Source organism: Amblyraja radiata, chromosome 24 (assembly GCF_010909765.2).
Source record: "Amblyraja radiata isolate CabotCenter1 chromosome 24, sAmbRad1.1.pri, whole genome shotgun sequence".
Lineage (NCBI taxonomy): Eukaryota > Metazoa > Chordata > Chondrichthyes > Rajiformes > Rajidae > Amblyraja > Amblyraja radiata.
Genome location: NC_045979.1, coordinates 1,765,318 through 1,789,945, shown reverse-complemented (window position 1 = coordinate 1,789,945; position 24,628 = coordinate 1,765,318). Strand labels below are relative to the sequence as shown.

At 45.4% G+C, this 24,628-nt stretch overlaps 1 protein-coding gene and 1 pseudogene across 1 annotated transcript in view; one reads left to right on the top strand and one right to left on the bottom strand.

Moving 5' to 3' along the window:
* The window catches only part of LOC116986688 (potassium voltage-gated channel subfamily C member 1-like), a 71,488-nt gene that overhangs the window by 27,610 nt on the left and 19,250 nt on the right, over nucleotides 1-24,628 (top strand). The gene's annotated exons all lie outside the window — the stretch shown is intronic.
* Nucleotides 15,799-15,909, bottom strand: LOC116987110 (annotated as a pseudogene).

Below are 24,628 nucleotides of genomic sequence, written 5' to 3'. Positions count from 1 at the left end.
TGTATCCGTTGTTCAAGATGTGGACTCTTATACATCGGCGAGACCAAACCCAGACTGGGCGATCGTTTCGCGGAACACCTTTGTTCAGCCCGCATGAACCAACCTGATCTCCCGGTTGCTGGACACTTTAACTCTCCTTCCCATTCCTACACAGACCTTTCTGTCCCCTGTCTCCTCCATTGTCAGAGTGAGGCTAAATGCAAATTGGAGTTTATATTTTGTTTGGGCAGCTTCCAGCCCAGTGGTATGACTAATGATTTCTCTCACTTCAGGTAGCCCCAGCATTCCCTCTCTCTCTCCCCCAACCAAGTCGCACTAGCTTCTAATTTTCACTCTACAAACAGCTTACAATGGTCTGTTTCCTTTATCATCGTTAGAATAAACAATAGGTGCAGGAGGAGGCCATTCGGCCCTTCAAGCCAGCACCGCCATTCAATGTGATCATGGCTGATCATCCCCAATCAGTACCCCGTTCCTGCCTTCTCCCCATTTCCCCTGACTCCGCTAACTTTAAGAGCCATATCTAGCTCTCTTAAAAGTATCCAGAGAACCGGCCTGCACTGCTCTCTGAGGCAGAAAATTCCACAGACTCACAACTCTCTGTGAGGAAAAAGTGTTTCCTCGTCTCCGTCTAAATGGCACCCCTTATTCTTAAACTGTGGCCCCTGGTTCCTGCCTCTAGCGTGTCCAAACCCATAATAATCTTATATGTTTCAATAAGGTCCCCTCTCATCCATCTAAACTCCAGAGTATACAAGCCCAGCTGCTCCATTCTCTCAGCATATGACAGTCCCACCATCCCGGGAATTAACCTTGTACTCTTTTACATATCTTCCATTCTTTATTCTTTATCTCTCCACATCACTGCCTATATCTCTCGTTTCCCTTATCCTTAACCAGTTTGAAGATGGGTCTCGACCCGAAACGTCACCCATTCCTTCTCTCCAGAGTTGTTGCCTGTCCCGCTGAGTTACTCCAGCTTGTCTATCTTCCAAAGCTTCCATTGGGAAAGGTGGTAGGAGCTGAGCCCTTGAATAAAACAAAAGGGAGTTTCACAGATTGAGGAACCTTTGAGTTCATGGCCAATAAACTAGAATGAGACAACTTTGGATGAAGGTATTTTGGGCTCTTGGACAAACTGAACATAAGTGACTCTCCACGTTCCATTCTAAATATGAATGAATCAGATAGCATTAGCACATTGAGCTATAACGTGATTTACATTCTGCACCAGAAAATAACGCACAGCAAAGTGCTCTATGATAAATATGGACCATTCTGAATGCCTTAATCCCAGGCTTAAAAATACCAGTTAGTATTGATTGGAGCATGTACTGATTTATATTGCGCATCGCATTTGGTCTTTGTTGTTGCAACTCAATTCCCTCTACCTCAATTTCCCCCCCTGGCTTTGCTTTGAACAATGTAAAGCCTTCACTCTCCCCAGTTCAGAGGGAGGGTTGTTGACCTGAAATGATAAGTGGTTTCTCCCTGAGATTCGAAGGAGAAAGTTGTATCATTCTAGGCGCACTCGACAAGGCAGCGCATGGAGATTGTTTCACCTGTTTGTGGAATCTGGGACTAATGGCCACTGTCTCCAAAATAAGGGGAGATGATTTAGGATGGAGATGAGGAGAAGGTTCTTCATGTCATAGGCGGTGAATCTTTGCAGTTCTCCATCTCGGGCTGCAGATGCTCATAGCATCACACAGTCATACAGCATGGAAACAGGCCCTTCATCTTGTCCATATAAACCAAAATACCCCATCTAAGCTACTCCCATTTGCCTGCAATAGGCCCATATACCTCTAAAGATTTCCTATCCATAGAAATAAAACAGTACAGCATATGAACACATATTCAGTCATCTACTTCTTTCAAAACAGAAACTCATCGATTTCTGGTTGTTTGGAGAATCAAGGGGGACAAAGCAGGAAGATAATGTTGAGGTGATGGAGCTGCCATGACCTTGGTGAATGGTGGGACAGGCACAAGGGGATGAACGTTCTTCTCTAGCCTCTGCATCAGATATTTTAAATCACGCAATGACATAATCAATCAATCAATCAATCAATCAACCTTTATTGTCATCTTGCAAAGCAACAAATGTACAGTGCAAAATGAGAAGACGTTCCCCAGGGAATACCGGAGCATCGCACATAAATCTTAAACATTTCACACATACTAAAACAATAAAAACAATCCCGTCCCTGATGAAACAGTATAAATAGTTAAAAGCAGGTAAAACAGCAACATTAAAATACGGTAAAAACAGTCATTAAAATGTCCAGGGCAGCTGATTTGAGTGGCCAGTGCCAGAGTTCTTAAATTGTCAGTGCAAAGCAGCAGTATCAGGTGGGGTGACTGTTTAGCAGCCTCACAGCCTGTGGCAGGAAGCTGTTTAGCAGTCTGGTAGTCCGGGCTTTGATGCTACGGTATCTCTTGCCTGATGGCATGAGATCCAGATGTGTGTGGAGGGGGTGCAGTTTGTCCTTAGCTATTCTCAGAGCTTTATTACACTTTATTCCAATTCAGCTGACACCAGAAACTCCACGATTAGGCACCTCGTGCATCTCGCATCCCCGACTGGTTCTTGGCTTTTGAGTTGTTGAAAATGTACGTCCTCTTTCAGAACCCTTGACTGGCGGGGTCAGGGAGGGTCTGAGAACGATGTACACATTAGAAAATGTTGACTGAAAGCAACTTTGCTTTAGAGACTGAAGCAATTTTGTAGCAAATTTGCCTGGTTCATCTCGTGCAAATAATTTGAATTGGATGAGTTGAATGGGAAGCTATATACCAACTTTTTGAGTGAACCACTCGGTTACATGCTTCCAACTATCTCCAAGGTCAACTCTATGTAACATTTGGTGGGATGGAAGGCAAACTAATCACTGGTAAAAGAAAAAGTTTCACTCTGGTCATTTTGATCTTGTCCCAAGATTGCACTGTAACAATAGTTTCTGTTGTGTAGGAAGGAACTGCAGATGCTGGTTTAAATCGAAGATAGACACAGAATGCTTGAGTGACACAGAGGGACAGGCAACATCTCTGGAGAGATGGATTGGGTGACGTTTCCTTCTCACCAGAGATGCTGCCTGTCCCACTGAGTTACTCCAGCATTTTGTGTCTATAATAGTTTCCAATGGTTCATCTTTGCTTTGAAAGATAACAACATCAACGTGGAGCGTTTGTTGAATCTGTGAGACAGTCCCATCTTGTACCTGACATCCTTGGAGTGACCTGAATGGCTGGCTACCCTCTTTATGGGGAAAGCTGCTGGCAGTGAGATACAGGAGCTGAGAGAGTGTAGGCATTGGAGAAAGCGTTTGATCAGCTGTGGTTAATACTGTTGATGCCCAATGACTTAAAGAAAGGGCAGCGGGGGCAAGGTCCAAAACTAATAGGTTTGGTTGTTTCTAATGCTCCTCCTCATACTATCTTGCCCTCATTTATGGCCAGCATTGACATATTCTCTCACCAGCTAGAAAGCGGTCTTGACCTCTCATCTACCCAATTGGAGACCTTCTAACTATTTTTAATCGGACTTTACTAGGCTTTTTCTTGCACTAAATGTTATACAAGGCAATACTTTTACCACCATGCCACCCCAGTTGTCATAGCAATCGTCCTCAGGAGATGGGTTGTACTTTCTCTCCAGCCCACCCTCTGTGTAGCCACAGGCACTCAAAGCACAACCATGAATCAAGGGCTCTCTTCCCAGAGACAAGAAAGGTCTCAATCCGAAACGTCACCCATTCCTTCTCTCCAGAGATGCTGCCTGTCCCGCTGAGTTACTCCAGCATTTTGTGTCTATCCGCCGTGAATTTTGATTCTAGCTGTGAGTGCCAGGTTGTGAGTGAGTGAAGTTGCGATCCTGCACAAAACATGAAACACAAAATATATATTTTTTAAATCAGCAAAATATACATTAATGAACATATTGATTACTTCCCAGGAGGAGAGACCTTGTGAAGACAGGAGTTCAACATGCACTTAATTGCAATCCTTCCCCATTTGCCTGTAAATTGCAGGTTATTGATACAGAGTATAGAATATTGTGGCAGATAAATGCCAGCAATGGGCCATCTCTGTGTCAGTTCTACAGATTCCATGCACGGCAACTCACGGCTAATGAAGCGTGAGTTTTCTCCAACGTCACTACAATCTGCAGCCGTCATAGTCCCGTGCTACTGTACTTAACTCCTATATCAATCCTGCATCTGCCAAATGAAGAGAATAGCCATTGTCATTGGTGTTTAAACGGACAACAGTGTGCATGGAGTGTACACAAAATTGCTGGGGAAACTCAGCGGGTGCAACAGCATCTATGGAGTGAAGGAAATAGGCGACGTTTCGGGCCGAAACCCTTCTTCAGACCCGGTGTACCTTCGATATTCCAGCATCTGCAGTTCCCTTTTGAACAGTGTGCATGGAGTGTTTTGTCAAGGGCCACATCCATGGTGATGCAGGAACATACGTGCATGGTCCCAACAGTGGAGCAGCGGTAGATTTGCTGCCATATAGCGCCAGAGACCCGTGTTCGATCCTGACCATGGGTGCTGTCTGTGTGGAGTTTGAAAGTTCTCCATGGCCACCTGAATTTTCTCCGAGTGCTCCGGCTTTCTCCCACACTCCAAAGTTGTGTATGTTTGTAGGTTAATTGGCTTCTGTAAATTGTCCGTAGTGTGTCGGATACAACTAGTGTACGGGTGATCGATGGTCGGCACAGACTCAGTGGGGTGAGAGCCTGTTTCCGCACTGTATCTCTAAACTAAACTGAACTAGACAATACACACAAATATAACAATATTAACTGACAATAAACATTTGGTAGCAGAAGCATGTCACTGTGTCTCTTGAGTCTACTCCACTTTTCCATGGGGTTGTGGTTGATAAATGATAGCTCTGGTTAAACAATAATCAATCATTGATTTAAGGTCAATGGAAATGAAGTATAAAGAGCAGTAGAACATAGAATGATGTCTCCAGACCCATTAATTGGAGATGAATTGCTAGACACATGTTGTCCAGGCAACAAATCTACTCCATCTAAACCACACAAACGGAGTATTCCATTTTAATTGAAGTTTGTGCCATCTTGTTTAGAACAAATTGCGTATTTGCATAACAAAAGTGATTGTTCCTGCAAATAAATCATTGTTTAGAAGGTTCTTTGGGACATGGTGAGGATGCGATATCTTTTATATACGAATGCAATTTCATGCTTTATTATCCTCAGTAGAATGATTTACCAAGTTTGCAGGAGTGCTGGGTTGAGTTGATCCGGGCTTGTATCTGATGGGGTTGTCATTGGCACAGCAGTGTTGCTATGGTGCTGAATGATGCCGCACTAGAGCTACACATGAGGATGCCACAACCGAGCAATGTTGCACAGTAGCAGCATTGGAACAGCTGCCGTGGTGCTGACTCTCTAGTTAGTTACTGGTTAATTAATCCCAGCAGCCAGATGCAGGAAAGATCGTGAGTCAACGATGGCATTTGGACAAGATCACGAATCTGACGAGAAGTCGGGCCATTTCACCCCTGCGCATTGGTTGGCAAATGACACGTGGTCAGCTTTTTGCCCTTCTCCAGCAACGTTTCTAGATTACAAATATCAGTCGTAGATTTACAATTAACAACACAAGATTCCGTAAGTGTGGCCCAAACCACTATGCAATGCCAACGCTCCAGTTTGTAGAGTGTGCCTCTGAATCTGGGTTCCCAAACCAGCAGAACGGGCTTCTCTTTGACCACTCTTCCATTACCTAATCCCTTGAAACATCAAAGCTTTTACGGGTGTCGGGAGTAATGGGGAGAAGGCAGAAGAATGGGGTTGAGAGGGAATGGTAGACCAGCCATGATTGAATGACGGAGTAGACTTGATGGGCCGAATGGCCTCATTCTGCACCTATAATTTTTGAATTTATATATTTATAACTTTTACATTCTAAATTCCAGGGAAAGCAACAATAGTTTCTGTAACTCTCCTCATAACATAACTTGCATAAATCTCTCCTGAAGTTCAATAAATGCTTAACATAGTGCCCGTGATAGATGTAGCTGTGATGTAAGCAGGCTTTCTACAGCTCAGACATGGCTTCTAGCCCACAGTTTTCTAATTATGTTAATAGAATAGACAGACATGTCAAAAACTTCTTTGTTGACTCATTTTGGGTTCTCCAGGTGGACTAGATTTTCATTATTTAGAACATTCAGTTCTACAGTATTTCTATCTACAGTAGATGAACGTAGATTGACCAACATTGAAAACCATTTGTCACAGTTTTGTCCAACACCTTAATCAATTAATTGCAAAACACAAAGTTCTGGAGGAACTCAGCTGGTCAGGCAGCAACTGTGGTAGGGAAGGAGAGACTATGTTTCAGATCGAGACCCTTCTTCAGATTGATTGTAGGGTGGAGAAAACTAGAACAGTGAGGTGGGGATGTGACAAAGCCTGGCAAGTGATAGGTGGAGACAGGTGAGGAGAGTGTTTAACAGATGGGTGGAGTAAGTGACACATTCTAGAGATGAAAAGGAGACAAAAGGGTGTAAGTTAAGTGGAGAAGAGGTGGAGTGAAATATAAAGCGAGAGGGACGGATATGGGTGGGAAGGGGATAGGGGCAAGGGGAAAGAGGGTCTGTGTTACGACTCCCGAATGCAGGTACTTCAGAGCCGCGTAACATAATTCAAAAACCAGGTTCAAGTTCAAAAATAGTTTTAATTTTTCAATGGAACACAAAACCCAAACCTGATTCAAACAACCCAGTCAGGGATATGGATGGACTAACAAACAATTAAACAGTGCTCCAGCCAGCCACGTAATGGACCGTCGAACCAGAGACTCTAAAACCTGCCTAAAGAGATATAACCCTGAAACAAAATACACAAAAACACTAAGGTCAGCCCTTATCCGTCCCAATTCAATATTTGTTAACAAGTAATGGTGAAAGTACACAAAGATCTATGCCATGTGGCCAGGCCTTCCTCAGCTCACACCAGCAGGCTGCTCACAAGTCATGGTCTACGAAGAAGAGAGAGAATCCTGGGAAACTCTGGTATTTAAGCTTCAGATGAGTCACCCGTCACCTGACGCAGCTTGGCCAATCGGGTACAGGAGCCTTTAACCCATTGATTCCAGACTCACAGCCACGAGGCCTGTACTCGGGAGAGAAACAGAGAAAGGTAAGTACATAGCATTCACCGGTGGGGGGGGGGAGCGCCTAACACCCCCACCCAAAGATACTGAATAAGTTTAGGAAGAAGAGAGAAAAAACACCACCAAATCCCAGAAACTATTCAGGAGCTAAAACACTACTGGCGCGACAAGGCGTCAGCCAAGACATTATCCTTGCCACGGATATGCCTGACCTCCAGGTTGTAGTCTTGCAGCTGCAAACTCCAGCTCATTAACCGCCGGTTCTTATTCTTCATATTCTGCAAAAATACCAAAGGATTATGATCCGTGAGTACGATGACAGGGACATTCGAGGAGCCAACATAAACCTCGAAATGATTCAGAGACATTAAAACAGCAAGGGCTTCTTTCTCAATGGTGGAGTACCACTTCTGATGACGATTAAACTTCTTAGAGAAGTACAAAACTGGATGCTCCACCCCATCTGAATCATCCTGTAGAAGAACTCCACCAACCCACCACTCCACCACGATCACTAGCATCCACTGCCAGCTTAAATGGATGCTCAAAATCAGGTGCCGCAAGCACAGGTGCGCGCACCAGAAGACTTTTAGTATGATCAAAGGCTTGTTGACACTCTGCAGACCACACAAAAGCTACCTTCGGACTCAGCAAATCCGTCAAAGGGGCAGCCACCGCAGAGAAGTTTGGACAGAATCCTCTATAGTACCCAACCATAGCCAGATACCTACGGAGTTCAGTCGGAGCAGGAAATGCGACGATATGCCCCACCTTTTCCTCGAGAGTGCGAACCTGACCCCGGCCCACCACCTTACCCAGATACGTTACCGTGGCCTGGCCAAACTCACACTTCCCCAGATTGATCATTAGGTTTGCCTCCGCTAGACGATGAAATACCTCCTTCAGATGACCGATGTGTTCGATCCACGACCTGGAGCACACAACCAAATCATCAAGGTATGCCTCACAGAAGGACAAACCAGACAATACAATGTTCACCAACCGTTGGAAGGTTGCCGGCGCATTGCGCATCCCAAATGCCATTACCGTGTACTGAAGAAAGTCATCAGGCGTAACGAACGCAGAGATCTCCCTCGCCCGCCTAGTCAAAGGAACTTGCCAATACCCTTTTAACAAGTCCAACTTAGACACAAAAGATGCACTTCCCACACGATCAATGCAATCCTCCATCCGTGGGAGAGGATAGCAATCAGGCTTAGTTACACCATTCACTTTCCGAAAGTCCGTGCAAAACCTGTCCTCCCCATTAGCCTTTGTAGCCAGTAGACACGGAGAATTCCATGGACTACAACTAGGTTCAGCAATGCCATGCCGCCACATATAGTCAACCTGACTCCGTAGACGATGACGCGTGTCAAGGTTGACCCGATACGGATGCTGTTTAATTGGCGCAGCACCGGCCACGTCAATGTCATGCTGCAGCACAGACGTCTGAGAAGGCACATCCGAGAACAGTGACACATTTGACTCCACCAAAGCAAGCAGGTCACCCTGCTGACCTTCAGTCAAATGAGACAACCGCAAGGGAAGCGACTCCAAAGCCTCAGAGTTACACAGCTTTCCCTGCGTCACTGCCACAGACAACCGTGCCTCACCCACATCACCACCCGTGTCAGGGGGCAGCACCAATGCAGCCAAAACAGGCTTAGACGAAACCGAAGGACACAGCTCCTCCCCATCAACCTCCACAGGCTCCTGCTCATGGTACTGCTTCATCATGTTGACATGACAGAGCTGAGTCTTGCGCCTCCGATCAGGGGTACCAATAACGTAATCCCTCTCACCAACCTTCTTAACCACCTGATAGGGACCGCTATACCGAGCCTGCAGACTGGAACCAGGAATAGGCAACAACACCAGGACCTTGTCACCTGGAGAAAGATTCCTACTAGAAGCCTTCCTGTCGAACCAGTCCTTCATCCTAGACTGAGCAGAAGCAAGATTACCCATTGCCAGTTCGCATGCCCTCCTCAGTCTAGACCGAAAAGTACAGACGTGGTCTAAAATACTACGTTTTGTATCCTCCTGCAACCATTTCTCCTTCAGGGCCCTCAACGGACCACGTACAGTATGCACGAACACCAGGTCAGCAGGACTGAACCCTAAAGACTCCTGCACGACCTCACGCACCGCAAACATAACTAGATGAACCCCCTCATCTCAGTCTTTTTCAAACTCCAGGCAGTAAGTCCTCAACATAGATTTCAAAGTCTGGTGAAACCTCTCGAGAGCTCCCTGGCTCTCAGGATGATACGCACTGGAGTAACAATGCTTAATATCTAACAACTTCATCACCTGACCAAAAACCTTCGACATGAAGTTGGAACCTTGGTCACTCTGCACAACCTTGGGCAAACCGAACAACGAAAAAAACTTAGTGAGAGACTTCACAATTGCAGGGGCAGTAATTCTACGCAAAGGGACCACCTCCGGAAAGCGGGTAGACGCACACATAATTGTCAATAAAAACTTGTTGCCCACCCTTGTCCGAGGTAGAGGACCCACACAATCAACTAGAATCCGCTCAAACGGCTCACCGACCACAGGGATTGGATATAAAGGCGCAGGAACAATCGATTGGTTCGGCTTTCCTGGTACCTGGCAAATGTGACAACACCTGCACTGCTGTTTCACGTCCTTTTTCAACCCTGGCCAAAAGAAATTCCGTAAGATGCGGTCATACGTCTTATTGACCCCCAAATGTCCACCCAGAGGACCATCATGAGCCAAACAGAGTATCTCGTCCCTATACCGACGAGGTATCACAATCTGATCAACCACGCTCCTATCATCATGCCCAGATATATCCAAGAGAGACCACTTTCGCATCAGTAAGCCCTGCCTTAGAAAATACCCCTTTGCTGTGGAATCCATATCCCCCGCAGGCACCGCGCAGGCGAACAGATCAGATAAACCTGGATCACTCTTTTGCTCCTCAACCAGCTGGTCACGTGACAGCAACACCGTCACATTTCCAGACACTACCCCATCTTGAGATGGAGAAACACCCTTCACAACACAGGATCTATCATCCTGATCCCCAAAAATGCTCTCACTCAGGTCCACCACATCCTCAAACTTCGCCTGGCTCTTAGCCATAGCCCTCGTGACAGCACAAGCTGCGAAGACCCTCGGATGCTGCATAGTCAATCTATCAGGACTCTGCACCATCGGAACAGCCGTCACCTCAGGAGTAACTGAAACTCTACCTCCTGCCAAGTAATTCCCCAAAATCACAGAAACTCCCCCAACAGGAAAACACGGCCGTAACCCAACAGTTACCCGGCCTGAAACCAACTCGGACTCGAGACTCACGGTATGCAAAGGCACTACCATGTCATCCATCCCGAATCCTACCACTGGGACACTTGACCCAACCGATGATTCCCCAGAAAACGGCAGTACACTATCCAATATAAAGGACTGAGCAGCACCAGTATCACGCAAGATGGAAACTGTAACTCTATCACCCCCATCCTCTAGAGAAACAAAACCATTCATGATGAACGCAGAATAATTCCTACACTCATCTGACTCAGGCACCTCAGGAACCACAGGTGTCTTCTGTGTACCCACCAAAGCCACAGGCTTTGCATCCTTCTTTTTCAGCACAGGACACGACTTTAACATGTGCCCTTTCCCTCTACAATAGTAGCACACAGGACCTTCCGTAGTCCTCAAATTTCCGTCAACCTTATCAGCTTGGACCTCCCCCTGTATCAACGTGCTGCCACTTGCAGGCACAGAAACAGCTTTGACACTGCCACCGGCGACACCACCACGATCAACCGGCCGTGCACCAAAACTATAGGATCGCCCAACAAAATCAGATTTATGAGTCAATACATACTCATCTGCCAACACCGCGGCCTTAGACACCTCATTCACTTTCTGCTCATTAAGGTAAATAGCAACCCTCTCAGGGAGACAGTTCTTAAAGTCTTCCATAATCATCAAGGCCCGCAGTAGCTCAAAATCCTTCACTCCTTGAGAAGCGCACCACCTGTCAAAAAGTGCCTCCTTCTCCCTAGCAAACTCCACATAAGTCTGACTATCAAACTTCCTAAAGCGCCGGAACTTCTGCCGGTACGCCTCTGGAACTAATTCATAAGCCCTTAATACTGTAGACTTCACACACTCATAGTCCAGACTGCTTTCAACAGATAAAGACGAGTACACCTCCCGTGCTTTACCCACAAGGACACACTGCAATAGCAAGGTCCACATGTCCCTAGGCCACTTCAAGGACAAAGCCACCCGTTCAAACACTGTGAAATACATGTCCACATCCTTTTCACGAAACGGGGGAACCAGGCGGATGTTCTTGCTCATATCAAACTCCCGTTCCCTAGAAGAAACCCGGGAATTATCTATTTATTTTTCCCGCAGCTGAAATTCAGCCGTTTTGGTTTCCTCCTCAAGCTCAAGCCGTTTCATTTCAAGAACATGCATGAACTCTTTCTCTTTTAACAAAGAGGCAATTCTCTGTGACTCAAGCTCCATCTCCTTCAGTTTAATGACGGCATCCATGTTCTGAACTGGCTGAACAGAAGGTGGGGGACTGTCTGCACAGCCAGGCAAAACCCCACCCTCCACCAATGCAGCCCACAACTCCGATTTAATGGAGTGTTTCTTTGAATGCTTGTCAATAGGCACGGCATAGTTCTCAGCCAGCAAAATCAAATGCTCCTTCGTACATCTATCAAACAACTCCCGACTAGGAGCCTCAACAAACTCTTTCACCTTAAACTCCATCTCTAATGTAGCACCAAACCACCAGCTAAACCCTGGGCACCAATGCTACCACAAACAGGGAAGAAAAAATTCCCTCACAACACAGACTGCCTCAAAGCAGGGAAGAAAAAATCCTCTCACACACACAGACTTCCTCAGTCACCAGAAGCCTACAAAAAACCCCCCAAAAACGTCTAGGGTCCTCAAAACTTAGGACGAGCCCCCATTTTGTTACGACTCCCGAATGCAGGTACTTCAGAGCCGCGTAACATAATTCAAAAACCAGGTTCAAGTTCAAAAATAGTTTTAATTTTTCAATGGAACACAAAACCCAAACCTGATTCAAACAACCCAGTCAGGGATATGGATGGACTAACAAACAATTAAACAGTGCTCCAGCCAGCCACGTAATGGACCGTCGAACCAGAGACTCTAAAACCTGCCTAAAGAGATATAACCCTGAAACAAAATACACAAAAACACTAAGGTCAGCCCTTATCCATCCCAATTCAATATTTGTTAACAAGTAATGGTGAAAGTACACAAAGATCTATGCCATGTGGCCAGGCCTTCCTCAGCTCACACCAGCAGGCTGCTCACAAGTCAGGGTCTACGAAGAAGAGAGAATCCTGGGAAACTCTGGTATTTAAGCTTCAGATGAGCCACCCGTCACCTGACACAGCTTGGCCAATCGGGTACAGGAGCCTTTAACCCCTTGATTCCAGACTCACAGCGACGAGGCCTGTACTCGGGAGAGAAACAGAGAAAGGTAAGTACATAGCATTCACCAGGGGGGGGGAACGCCTAACAGTCTGTTATTGGTATGTGCAAGAAAGAAGGGAACAGGCAATGGGATTGATCGAACCACCAACAATAGTAAGATTAAACGAGAACTTACCAGTTTGAAGTTTGATCTGTATTTTATGAGGAGTTACGATGAGGGATTACGTGAAGAACCCGTCCAGCACGCATGTGCGACATACTTCAAAGCAGCGGTGTGGAATCACAGAAAGACACAATAATTGAAATAAATATAGTAAAGAAAAGGAGAGCTTAGTTACCAGTTTGATCTCTATTATTGAGGGTGGGAGGGTGGGAGCGGAGGGCACGTAATCCCTCATCGTAACTCCTCATAAAATACAGATCAAACATCAAACTGGTAAATTCTCGTTTAATCTTACTATTTTATTTCGGTGAAGATTTTAAAGCTCTGTGATTTCAAACCGTGTAACAGTTCATACTTCACTCGCTGCCAAAGTCATTCGAGGGAGGAAGTATGTTATCGTAATCAACCATGAATCTGTTTGTAAAACAATAATGGTGTTATTAACAATAACAAGACCAAAATGCTCCCCCGGGCTTAAATTATATAATTTTTGCAGATTCTAATACTTTTTCTGCAAACGATACAGGTTCTGCCAGTGGCTTGTTATAAAAGTTTGGAACGTATACTCCCTAGACCACCCCGCTGTAGCCAGGATGTGGTCCATAGGCACGTCCATCCTCTTAGTCACTGATGTGGATGCTGCCCTGGTGGAGTAAGATTTATACACGTTAGTATGTACTCCAGCAACTCCCAGTACCTGCTTGAGCCACTTTAGATAGTTTGGCTCGTCACCCGACCATAAGGTTTCTTGTGGCTGACCCATAAGGCTTTTTCTCTCCCTCGAGGATTACTTATTGTGTCGATGTAGTTCAATAAGTGGGCCATGACACATAATCGTGGTTCAGGTGGGTATGCCCGGAATTCCATGACTAGACCTGATGTTCCTGGTCTGCTCTGTTTGACCAGCCCCTAATGGTAAATGTAACATGGTCTAGTAAACCATATTGTCCAATCGTAGTAGATGGAGGAACTGGACTCTGTGCTGAGACAAGGCCATCAGCATGTCCCTTCAGGGTGGGCTCTTCCAGGGTGAAGGACCTGGCTGGTGACCATCCCCTAAGGTATGTCAGGACCACACTGACATCCCAGATTTGGGTGTACCTAGGTCTGGGGGATTAGAGTTGAATGTGCCTCTCCTGAATTTGATCACCAGCGGGTGGTACCCTATAGCCTGTTGTCCTGGTGCCTGAGTTAAGTAGGCTGACAGAGCACTTCTGGCTGTGTTGATGGCGCAGTAGCTGAGTCCTTCATTGTGGTGAAGACCTGCCAGGAACTCCAGTACAGGTTTTGTTGTAGTTGAATATGTAGTTCCTGTATTTGAATAGTATCTTCCCATTTGTTGATGTTCGGCAAGTATGTTCCCTAGTGGATATGCGATGGGATGCTATCATCGTGTCGGTAGTGCTATTTGACAATCCAGGCCCAGCAGTGGTCTTCCCAATTCTGCAACCCAGGCCCAGTAATGGTCTTTTCAAATCTGCAACCCAGTAGTTTAATTTATCATGGCATGGGTGGCTTATGCCTGAAACTGGGTGAGTTGTTAAGTCTGGGCTATTGGGAAATCATTAGGGTTTTGATGACCATGTCGAGGACCACTGGGAATCATGACTGTGGGTTTGCGTAGTACCCGACTGATGAGGCCGTAGTACCTGACTGATGAGGTAGGAAAAAAGGGGGGGAGAACATAGAGATTAGATTCCCCCCCCCCTAGTTCAGCGGGAATGTATTCATTGCCGCTGCCTCAAAGTTTGGTTTCATGCGACATACATCGGTACGTGGTGATTCAATTGAAATACAGGGAAATCGATATCTGGTGTTCCATATTGCTTTGTAATTTCAGCAAATACTTTGGTTTAATATGTCTGTTTACAGTACTTAGCTCACCTGGTAGGTAAGTTGCTGATGGTCGAATATGTTTGACGACATACGGTTACCAATTGTTAAATAAATTGTCACATGATATCGATTTATTCCGCCCAAGTGGTTGGTGTATGCCACCACTGTGATGTTGTTAATTTATAAACGAACATGCAAAATGGTGCACTACTGAATAATATGCTTTTACCAATAGAACGTACTCAATATTTCCAACTAGGTTTTACGCCCAGTGTCTATAGCGATGACGACTCCAGATTAGTCCATTTGCCACCATGTTCTGGGTATGGGTATTTAGTTTAAACATTAGCACCTTAGCTCTAATGGAAAGGTTCAAGTTAAGTAGCTGGTAATGCTGCTACTAACTCCCAATTACTCTAGCCACTTGTTGAATGGTTGGTTGATTGATACCATTAATTGTTACAGGTTGTGTCATATGCTGACTCTCCTTATGGCAATGTTATAGATGAGTGGGTAGAGTTACTTGAATACCAGATAGTCAATAGTTGTGGATGGTGTCAACGTAGATCTATCTGGATTGTATGACAGGCTCAGGCCAAATAAGTTTTAGTAGCTAATGCTGCTGATTAGCTATTCCCATGGATTTGTCTGTCGTTAGTATCATAGAGACATGCCATGACGATATGTTCCTTAATAGTGTCAGGGCTGGTTTGAATATCTGGGAACAGTTTTGGCTCATATTAGCCATTGTCAATAATTTATACTGCCATAGTTACCCCATCCAGGTAAATTGGTATCTCCGAAATTTTATGAATGGGTACTGAATAATATGCATCTTTTAAGTTGATGTCTACCATAAAGTATCCTAGGAAATCCATGGTTAGCAGTTACAATTTTCCATAAGTGTGTAACCTGGTGAAAATACTCAAGTGGTAAAGTCAATGATGGTGCGACATTCACCATCTTAGGGTTTTTTGGTACCAAAGGTTCATATTAGGCTTCTTATGACCCCTTGTATATCAATGATGGTGCGACATTCACCATCTTGGGTTTGTTGGTACCAAAGGTTCATATTTGGCTTCTTTATGACCCCTAGTATATCTTCTCCAGTTAGCTAGTCCCTCATGTTCTTTTTTAGTGGGAGGGTAGACCCCTTTGGGGTGCATGCTGAACTGGTAATATATGGTCCCTAGATAAGGGACGTATCAGATATTAAACTGAGAGCAGATACTATACTTGATCTTAGCCAAAAGGCCGAGAAGTGATGGGTTTCTTAATTCAATTTTTATCCTTGAATACTTTTGGTATATAACTACCAAGTGTGATAGTTCTTCATGTTCCCAACCCAGGTGTGATTTCCCCCCCCCCCCCCCCCCCCCCCCCTGTTAGTACAAACCCTTCACCTTTTATGTGATGGTAGGAACCATACCTATCTGTCTTCACTGTTGTTTAGTGGTGTGTTCATTTCTTCGGTTTCTGGTTCCTTGTCTGTAGGGATGGTGTTGTTGGGGGGTGGCGCATTTTCCATGGGGCCCGCTCTGGACCCTGAAAGGGCTTACAGGGATTGGCATGCGGGCCCCGAGCTTTCACCAGTACTATTAAGTAGACGCCTACTGGTGGACGCGTGGAGGTACTGCTGTCTGGTTTTGTGTGGTGCTCATTCCAGGCCCTGCCCTCTTGATGCCGAATATTTTGGATACTTCGTCCAGTTTCTTAGGCTTGGTCTGGTAACTTAGCCAGATAGCAGGATCTGTGGTTGTGAGGTCGGCGTTCTCACAGTCCTGTGAATTTTTTAGGTTGAGGGCAGGTTTTATAACCTCCTTCGAGAAGTTGTGGAGCATACTGTGAACAATAGGGTCAGGTGTTTTGCCATACTACCCTGCCCCTGTGGAATGAGCATGCAAAAATGATAGCCGACGTCAGGGGTATCAAATGCAATTTAGGATATTTGGGTTTTAAAAAGCTATGCTCAATGCACCCCCCAATAATGGTGGGCACTTTGAGTAAATGCAATTTAGGGGAGGCGTGATGAAATCCAATGCCTCATGACTACCTGTCTTGGAGATGTTTTTTGAAAAGAACAGGTAGTAAGCTGGCCGTCAGTTGAGACTGAAAAGCCATCTCGCTAGTGGTGGAGCCACATAGCGGCCACACCCAGCAGCTCTTCCTGATCCTGTACCTCAAGCATACTCCCGATGTTGTTCAGCCAGTGACCCCTCTTCTTGACCAGCCCAGCCCAGCCCTGGTCGCCATTGATCCCTCGATAAGAGAGATGGCCAGTGTTGTAGCACTGGAGCGGGAGTGTTATGCTCCCTTGGCGAGCTTGCCCCTGCTCCTGAGGCAAGTCTTGCTGGAATTTTTGACTCCATGACCTTACTCTAGGCTTGGAGAACAGACACTTACTTGCTCTCAGACATCTTCCGTGTCTGTCTCCAGCCCGAGGTTTGGTTGCCGACTTTGCTCCAGTGGCTGCCTGCCGTTTTCGGGCGGCATTTCTGCGGTTCTCGGGCGGCGTGTCTCCTTGTCGGGAGTATGCAGGGATTACTGGCTGTTTTTTTAGTTTCCCTCCAGTCCGCTGCTGTTGGTCAGACAGCTGTTAGCGGACTGGGCATCGGCTCAGTACCCTGACTGTGGACCGCAGCGTGTGCGGTCCCGGTGCCGCCTCTCGCCCCTTCCACTGACGGAACGCTCCTTCCCTGGAGTCGAACGGGGGCCGCTTCCCTCTGCTGCTTTGCTGTCTCCAGTTCCCCTGGAGCAACAAAGAGGAGCAAAGTAGTGAATTCGAACCTGTGGGTAAGCACTTACCTAACGGTCCTTTCTTTCAGGCTTGTAGCGGGAGCGCCCGTACTCCCGTTCGTCGCTGTTGCATCTGCGTGAACGCTATGACGCGCATGCGTGCTGGACGGGTTCTTCACGTAGTCACTCACGTGACTCCGAAGTAAAATGACATGATATGCAATATCACTTCCTTTGAGAACTATATTTTGTCCTCTGCATCATCTCCTTTGCTTTACCTATTGAACTAGAGTTGGATGATTGTGTTTATGTTTGGTATTATCTGATCTGATTGGACAGTATGCCAAACAAGTCCTTTGACTGTACCGCTGTATATGTGACATTAATAAATCTAAACCTCAAGCTGCAAGGAAATATGAAAATACTGTCGTGCCATTACAGGAAGGTTTTGAGGGTTTGGAGATGGTTCAGTAGAGAATGCTGCCTGTCTGTGGAATTCTCTGCCTCAGAGGGCGGTGGAGGCAGGTTCTCTGAATGCTTTCAAGAGAGAGCTAGATAGGGCTCTTAAAAATAGCGGAGTCAGGGGATATGGGAAGAAGGCAGGAACGGGGTACTGATTGGGGATGATCAGCCATGATCACATTGAATGGCCGTGCTGGCTCGAAGGGCCAAATGGCCTACTCCTGCACCTATTGTCTATTGACTATTAGAGGGCATTCACTATGAGGGGAGGGTAGACACAAAATGCTGCAGTAACTAAGCAGGTGAGACAGTATCTATAGAGAGAAGGAATTGGTGAAACGTCACCAATGCTTCCTCTCCATAGATGCTGCCTCACCTGCTCACTCCAGAAAGGGTCTCGACCCGAAACGTCGCCAATTCCTTCTCTCCATTGATGCTGCTTCACCCGCTGCGTTACTCCATCATTTTGTGTCTACCTTCGATTTACCAGCATCTGCAGTTCTTTCTTAAACACTATGAGAGGTTTGAGAAACATGAATTGTTTTCTCTGGAGCTTCAGAAGCTGAGGGGAGATCGAATCGAGGTCTATAAAATTCTAAGAAGCATTGATGGGGTGGACAATCAGAACCTTTATCCCAGGGTGGACATTTCAAAGATGAGACAGCATAGCTTTAAGGTGGACAAAATTGCTGGAGAATCTCAGCGGGTGCGGCAGCATCTATGGAGCGAAGGAAATAGCTTTGAGGTGAGAGAGGCAAAGTTTAAAGGAGGCAAGTTATTTTTGCACACAAGAGTGGTGGGTGGAACACACTGCCAGATGTGGCAGTGGAGGCAGATACGGTAGTGGTGTCTAAGAGGCTTTGGATATGCAGGGAATGGGGGACATGGATCATGAGCTGGCAGAGGAGATTAGTTTATCTCGGCATCATATTTCGCACGGACATTGTGGGCCGACGGGCCTGTTCTTGTGTTCTACAAAAAACACAGCTTTGGACAATTCTGAGATTTGGAAACCGTATGTGCTCATCCTATAAAATTAATTGGCAAATCAGTTCAGTTCAGTTTTATTCGTCACATTGCACATAGAGTGCAAGTGAAATGAATTTGTCAGCAGCGGTACAATGATAAAGAACACACAAACGCAATAAAAATTTAACACAAACATCCACCACAGCATCCATCACTGTGGTGGAAGGCACAGAAATTGGCCAGTCCTGATACCTGATCATTCTCCAGGAATGGTGCCAACAAGCATTAGTAACCACTGGTTAAACTCTTGTTTACTATTGTTTTGATTTCCTGCATGGATTAAGGGTGTAGATTGTACAATGAAATGAATAGTCTGGCCCTTTATTTCTCACTGACCACCTGTCTCCATCTGTCTACACTAGTCCATCTCATTGGAAAACAGAGGACAAAAGACCCAACAAGCTATTCATCGCACCATGGTGCTTCATTTCAGATCAACTGAGTGAAATGTTGATTCCAAGTCCATACCTGTTGTTTGCCAAACACTCAGACAATGATTACAGCGTGTTATTAATTTAGGAAGCGCACAACTAAAGAAACAAAACATCCAAACCGAGTAAGACAATTAGATCTTAATGAATTAAGAGTGGCATTGAACTGTACAGCTCAGAAACAGACCATTCAGCCCACCTTGTCTAAGTTGACATTCTGGCTTTATACCTTTGGTCTGCATTTGCCCCATATTCCTCTAAACCTTTTATATCTATCTATTTGTCCAAATGTCTTTAAAAAGTCATAATTGTATCCACTTCTATACTTCCTTTGTGCAGTCCATTCCATATAAGGACTATCCTCTGTGGGAAAAAGTTGCCATGGTGGTCCCTCTTAAATCTCTCCCCTCCTAAATTAAGCCCCTGCCTTCTAGTTTAAGAGCCCTCTCTCTAGCCTGGGAAAAGACTGAGTGTTCACTTTATCATGCCTCTCATGACCTTGAACATCTCCATAGGATACATTTCAGCCTCAGACTTTAGACTTCAGACATACAGCGTGGAAACTCCCTTCGATACACCAAGTTCACGCCAGTCAGTGATCACCCCATACACTAAAGCCCCTGTCCCACTTAGGAGACCTAAACAGCAACCTCTGGTGACCTTGCCCGCCACCCAAAAAAAAATCAAGGTCGAGGTGACCTGCAACCTCCTACCTCCTCCCGTGCATATGTTGAAAACCTTCCTCGACTTTGAAGAAAACCGGCTTCGAGTAGACCTGCGACAAAAAATGTATTGATTTTTAAAACAGCAACCTATTTTTAGTCGAGGCCGGTTTTAATCATGATGAAAAAATAGCAGCAACCTAGATGAAGCCTCGACCACGCGGAAACCACTTTCGACCATTAGGGAGAGTGGCCAAAACCTCCGGTGACCTCATGGAAACCTTGGGTGGTGGGCAAGGTCACCAGAGGTTGCTCTTTAGGTCTCCGAAGTGGGACAGGGGCTTAACACTGTTCTACACACGAGGGGTAATTTACAATTTTTACCGAAGCCAATTAACCTACAAATCTGTACGTCTTTGGAGTGTGTGAGGAAACCAGAGCACCCAGAGAAAACCCACCTGGTCACAGGAGGAACGTACAAACTCCATAGAGACAGCACCCATAGTCAGGATCAAACCTGGGTCACTGGCGCTGTAAGGCAGCAACTCAACCACTGCGCCACCATGCCGCCAGTGGTGTGGTTATGTGAGGGACTGTTTGATCTGGTTATCAATGACGGGGACATTGAATGTGAAGTGTATTGTTCCCTGATCATAACACCAGGAAGACCTTATCCTCAATTAGTAGCTCTCAGGAGTAGTTTCAGTGGTGAAACATTGTGACTGCTCTTCTTTGGAACATGGGATTGCACTTCAAATTACCGCAAGTGTGGGCATCTCTGTTAAGGCAGCTCAGGTTTGAGTGATGGCATAGGTCATGTATTAGAGTCAGATATATCCTAAAAACCTTCAGCGCAGATAAAATCCTATGAGAAAGGGCCAAGTTTGAACATTGTCATTGTGAGAAAGAACGTGGTAAAAATACATAAGGAAGTAAAGATCGTCAAAGTTGGGTTTGAAGGAGTGGAGATTAAAGAAGGAAGGGAAGACTTGAGTTCAGGAAAAGGGAAAGGAATTAAAAGTCGATAGCGTTTAATTGTCATATGGGCTGAAAACAGAACAATGCAATTCATGCTTGTTGCAGCTTAACACATCCATAAATGTCAATAACTAGATAACCATAATAGTGCAGATGTCCGTAGTGTGACCAAAGACAACGTCCATCGAAGATCACAGTAGCTGTGGCTAGTGTTGTGCAGTGTTCAAGAGACTGAAGGTTACCAGGAGGAAGCTGTTGTGGAGGTTTTGTTTCAGGCTCCTCCTGTACCCTGTTCCATGGTAGCAGTGGAATGAGAGCATGGCCAGGGTGGTGTGGGTCTTTGATGAATTTGGCTGCCTTTTTGAGGCAGCACCTCTGGTAGATCCCTTTGATGGTGGGGAGGTCAGTACCTGAGATGGACCGGGCAGTGTCTACCACTCTCTGTGATAACATACAGGGAGCAGGTGGTACACAATGCAGGACTGTCCCCAGACTCGGAGAGTACAATGCCTCTGCTCCTGCCAAGGGGCTTCAAGTTCAAGTTTGTGTTTATTGTCACTTAGCCAATTAAGGTACAGTGAAAACATCATCGCAACGTTTGGTGTGATCGTCCTGAAACAATCCTCAGGCTCCACAGCTGGCGAGGAGAAGAGCAAAGAACAAGATGGCCATTGAGATTGGAGACTATCAACAAACAGGAGAATTGTGCCATGCAGGTCTTGGGGCAGAATTGGAATCCAGACACTGCTAAATGTAATGTAGTGGAACGATGCCTCGAACCAACTTGTCATGTTGGGATAGCGCTGGAATTTTGATGCAAGTTACAACTCTGTCATGTTGTCCAAACCCATTACCATCTGCGATTGGAAAGATATAACCCGTGATCTATCCGCAAGGCTGGAGGGTGTGAACGGCTGTGAGCATCAGGACTGACAAAGCAGGAGGTGGTACTGGTGAAACTGAGGGCCCGAATCTAATAGTTCCAGTGTAACTAGGTCAAGAGCAAAAGAGATAAAAAGCTGAAAATACCTAGCAGGTCAGGTACCATCTGCGGAGAGAGAAAAACTGAATTAACAGGCAAGCAAAAACTGCTGATGGCGGAAACCTAAAATTAGGTACTATAACAACAATTAAAAAACACTTAGACAATTACATGGATAAGAAATGTTTAAAGGGATTATGGGGCAAAAGCAGGCAGGTGGGATGAATGTAGATGGGGCATGTTGGTCAGCATGGTCAAGTTGGGCTGAAGGGCCTGTTTCCATGCTGTATAACTCTATGACTGTGAAATAAAAATGGAAAATACTGGAAATGCCTTGAAACTACAGTTAAGATAAACCTTTCCACCATCTTATTACAACAGGAAACTACAGGTGAGAAACTGAAGATATTCTTGGCATTAGAGTCAATGTGCTTCGGTTTTGTATTTTTTTCAAGGAGAAATTTCCATGCACTTTCTCTTCTCTCTTCATCACCTGCTGTTACAGGTAGAAGACTTCACCATTATCCTCCCTTTTACCGATTAGCAACAAAAGCATAGGGAATAATGAGCCGTTTTATTTAGTGGGGCTAGAGGTCAGAACTATTAACTCAACATTTAACGAGCATCTCATATAATGAATTCAACTTGCTGTAAAAGTTAACATTTATTGCACTATTTCCAGTGTTTCATGGACCATTTCTCATGCTCTTACATTCCAGCCTTTTATATTTGTTCTTTAACATGTTTCCTCTTAACATGCTTTCCCACATTCCCAGTTTCACAATCTCTGTTTTCTTGTCTTGTCCTGCATTTATTTCTCTGTTTTATTCCGTAGCTCTATATTTTTCTCTTGCTTATTTTGTCTATCTCTATTTCCCTTTCTCTATCATTCTCATTCTTTCTCTCCACTTTTACTCACACATTTTTATTTCTTCCCTCTCCCCCTCTCTCCCTCCTTCCCTCTCCCTCTCTCCCCCTCTCCTCCACTCCCCCTCTCCTCCACTCCCCCTCTCCTCCACTCCCCCTGTTTTTCTCCAAGCTCCTTTGCTGGTGATTCCCAGGTAAGTCTTTATCTGGATATTCAAGTGCTTCATTCCTGGTGTTTTCAGCGTGACTGCTGTTCCCAAATTTCATTTGCCATCCAGAGATATCATACGTTGCCCTTTGAACAAATTCCAATATTAAAAACATAGAAACATAGAAAATAGGTGCAGGAGTAGGCCATTCAGCCCTTCGAGCCTGCACCGCCATTCAATATGATCATGGCTGATCATCCAACTCAGTATCCCGTACCTGCCTTCTCTCCATACCCCCTGATCCCTTTAGCCACAAGGGCCACATCTAACTCCCTCTTAAATATAGCCAATGAACTTGCCTCAACTACATTCTGTGGCAGAGAATTCCAGAGATTCACCACTCTCTGTGTGAAAAATGTTTTTCTCATCTCAGTTTTAAAGGATTTCCCCCTTATCCTTAAGCTGTGACCCCTTGTCCTGGACTTCCCCAACATCGGGAACAATCTTTCTGCATCTAGCTTGTCCAACCCCTTAAGAATTTTGTATGTTTCTATAAGATCCCCTCTCAATCTCCTAAATTCTAGAGAGTATAAACCACGTCTATCCAGTCTTTCTTCATAAGACAGTCCTGACATCCCAGGAATCAGTCTGGTGAACCTTCTCTGCACTTCCTCTATGGCAATAACGTCCTTCCTCAGATTTGGAGACCAAAACTGTACGCAATACTCCAGGTGTGGTCTCACCAAGACCCTGTACAACTGCAGTAGAACCTCCCTGCTCCTATACTCAAATCCTTTTGCTATGAAAGCTAACATACCATTCGCTTTCTTCACTGCCTGCTGCACCTGCATGCCTACTTTCAATGACTGGTGTACCATGACACCCAGGTCTCGCTGCATCTCCCCTTTTACTAATCGGCCACCATTTAGATAAAAGTCTGCTTTCCTGTTTTTCCAACCAAAATGGATAACCTCACATTTATCCACATTATACTGCATCTGCCAAACATTTGCCCACTCACCCAGCCTATCCAAGTCACCTTGCAGTCTCCTAGCATCCTCCTCACAGCTAACACTACCCCCCAGCTTAGTGTCATCCACAAACTTGGAGATATTGCCTTCAATTCCCTCATCCAGATCATTAATATATATTGTAAATAGCTGGGGTCCCAGCACTGAGCCTTGCGGTACCCCACTAGTCACTGCCCGCCATTGTGAAAAGGACCCGTTTACTCCTACTCTTTGCTTCCTGTTTGCCAGCCAGTTCTCTATCCACATCAATACTGAACCCCCAATGCCGTGTGCTTTAAGTTTGTATACTAATCTCTTATGTGGGACCTTGTCGAAAGCCTTCTGGAAGTCCAGATACACCACATCCACTGGTTCTACCCTATCCACGCTACTAGTTACATCCTCGAAAAATTCTATAAGATTCGTCAGACATGATTTACCTTTCGTAAATCCATGCTGACTTTGTCCAATGATTTCACCACTTTCCAAATGTGCTGCTATCCCATCTTTAATAACTGACTAGCATTTCCCCACTACCGATGTTAGACTAACTGGTCTGTAATTCCCCGTTTTCTCTCTCCCTCCCTTCTTAAAAAGTGGGGTTACGTTTGCTACCCGCCAATCCTCAGGAACTACTCCAGAATCTAAAGAGTTTTGAAAGAGTAATGCATCCACTATT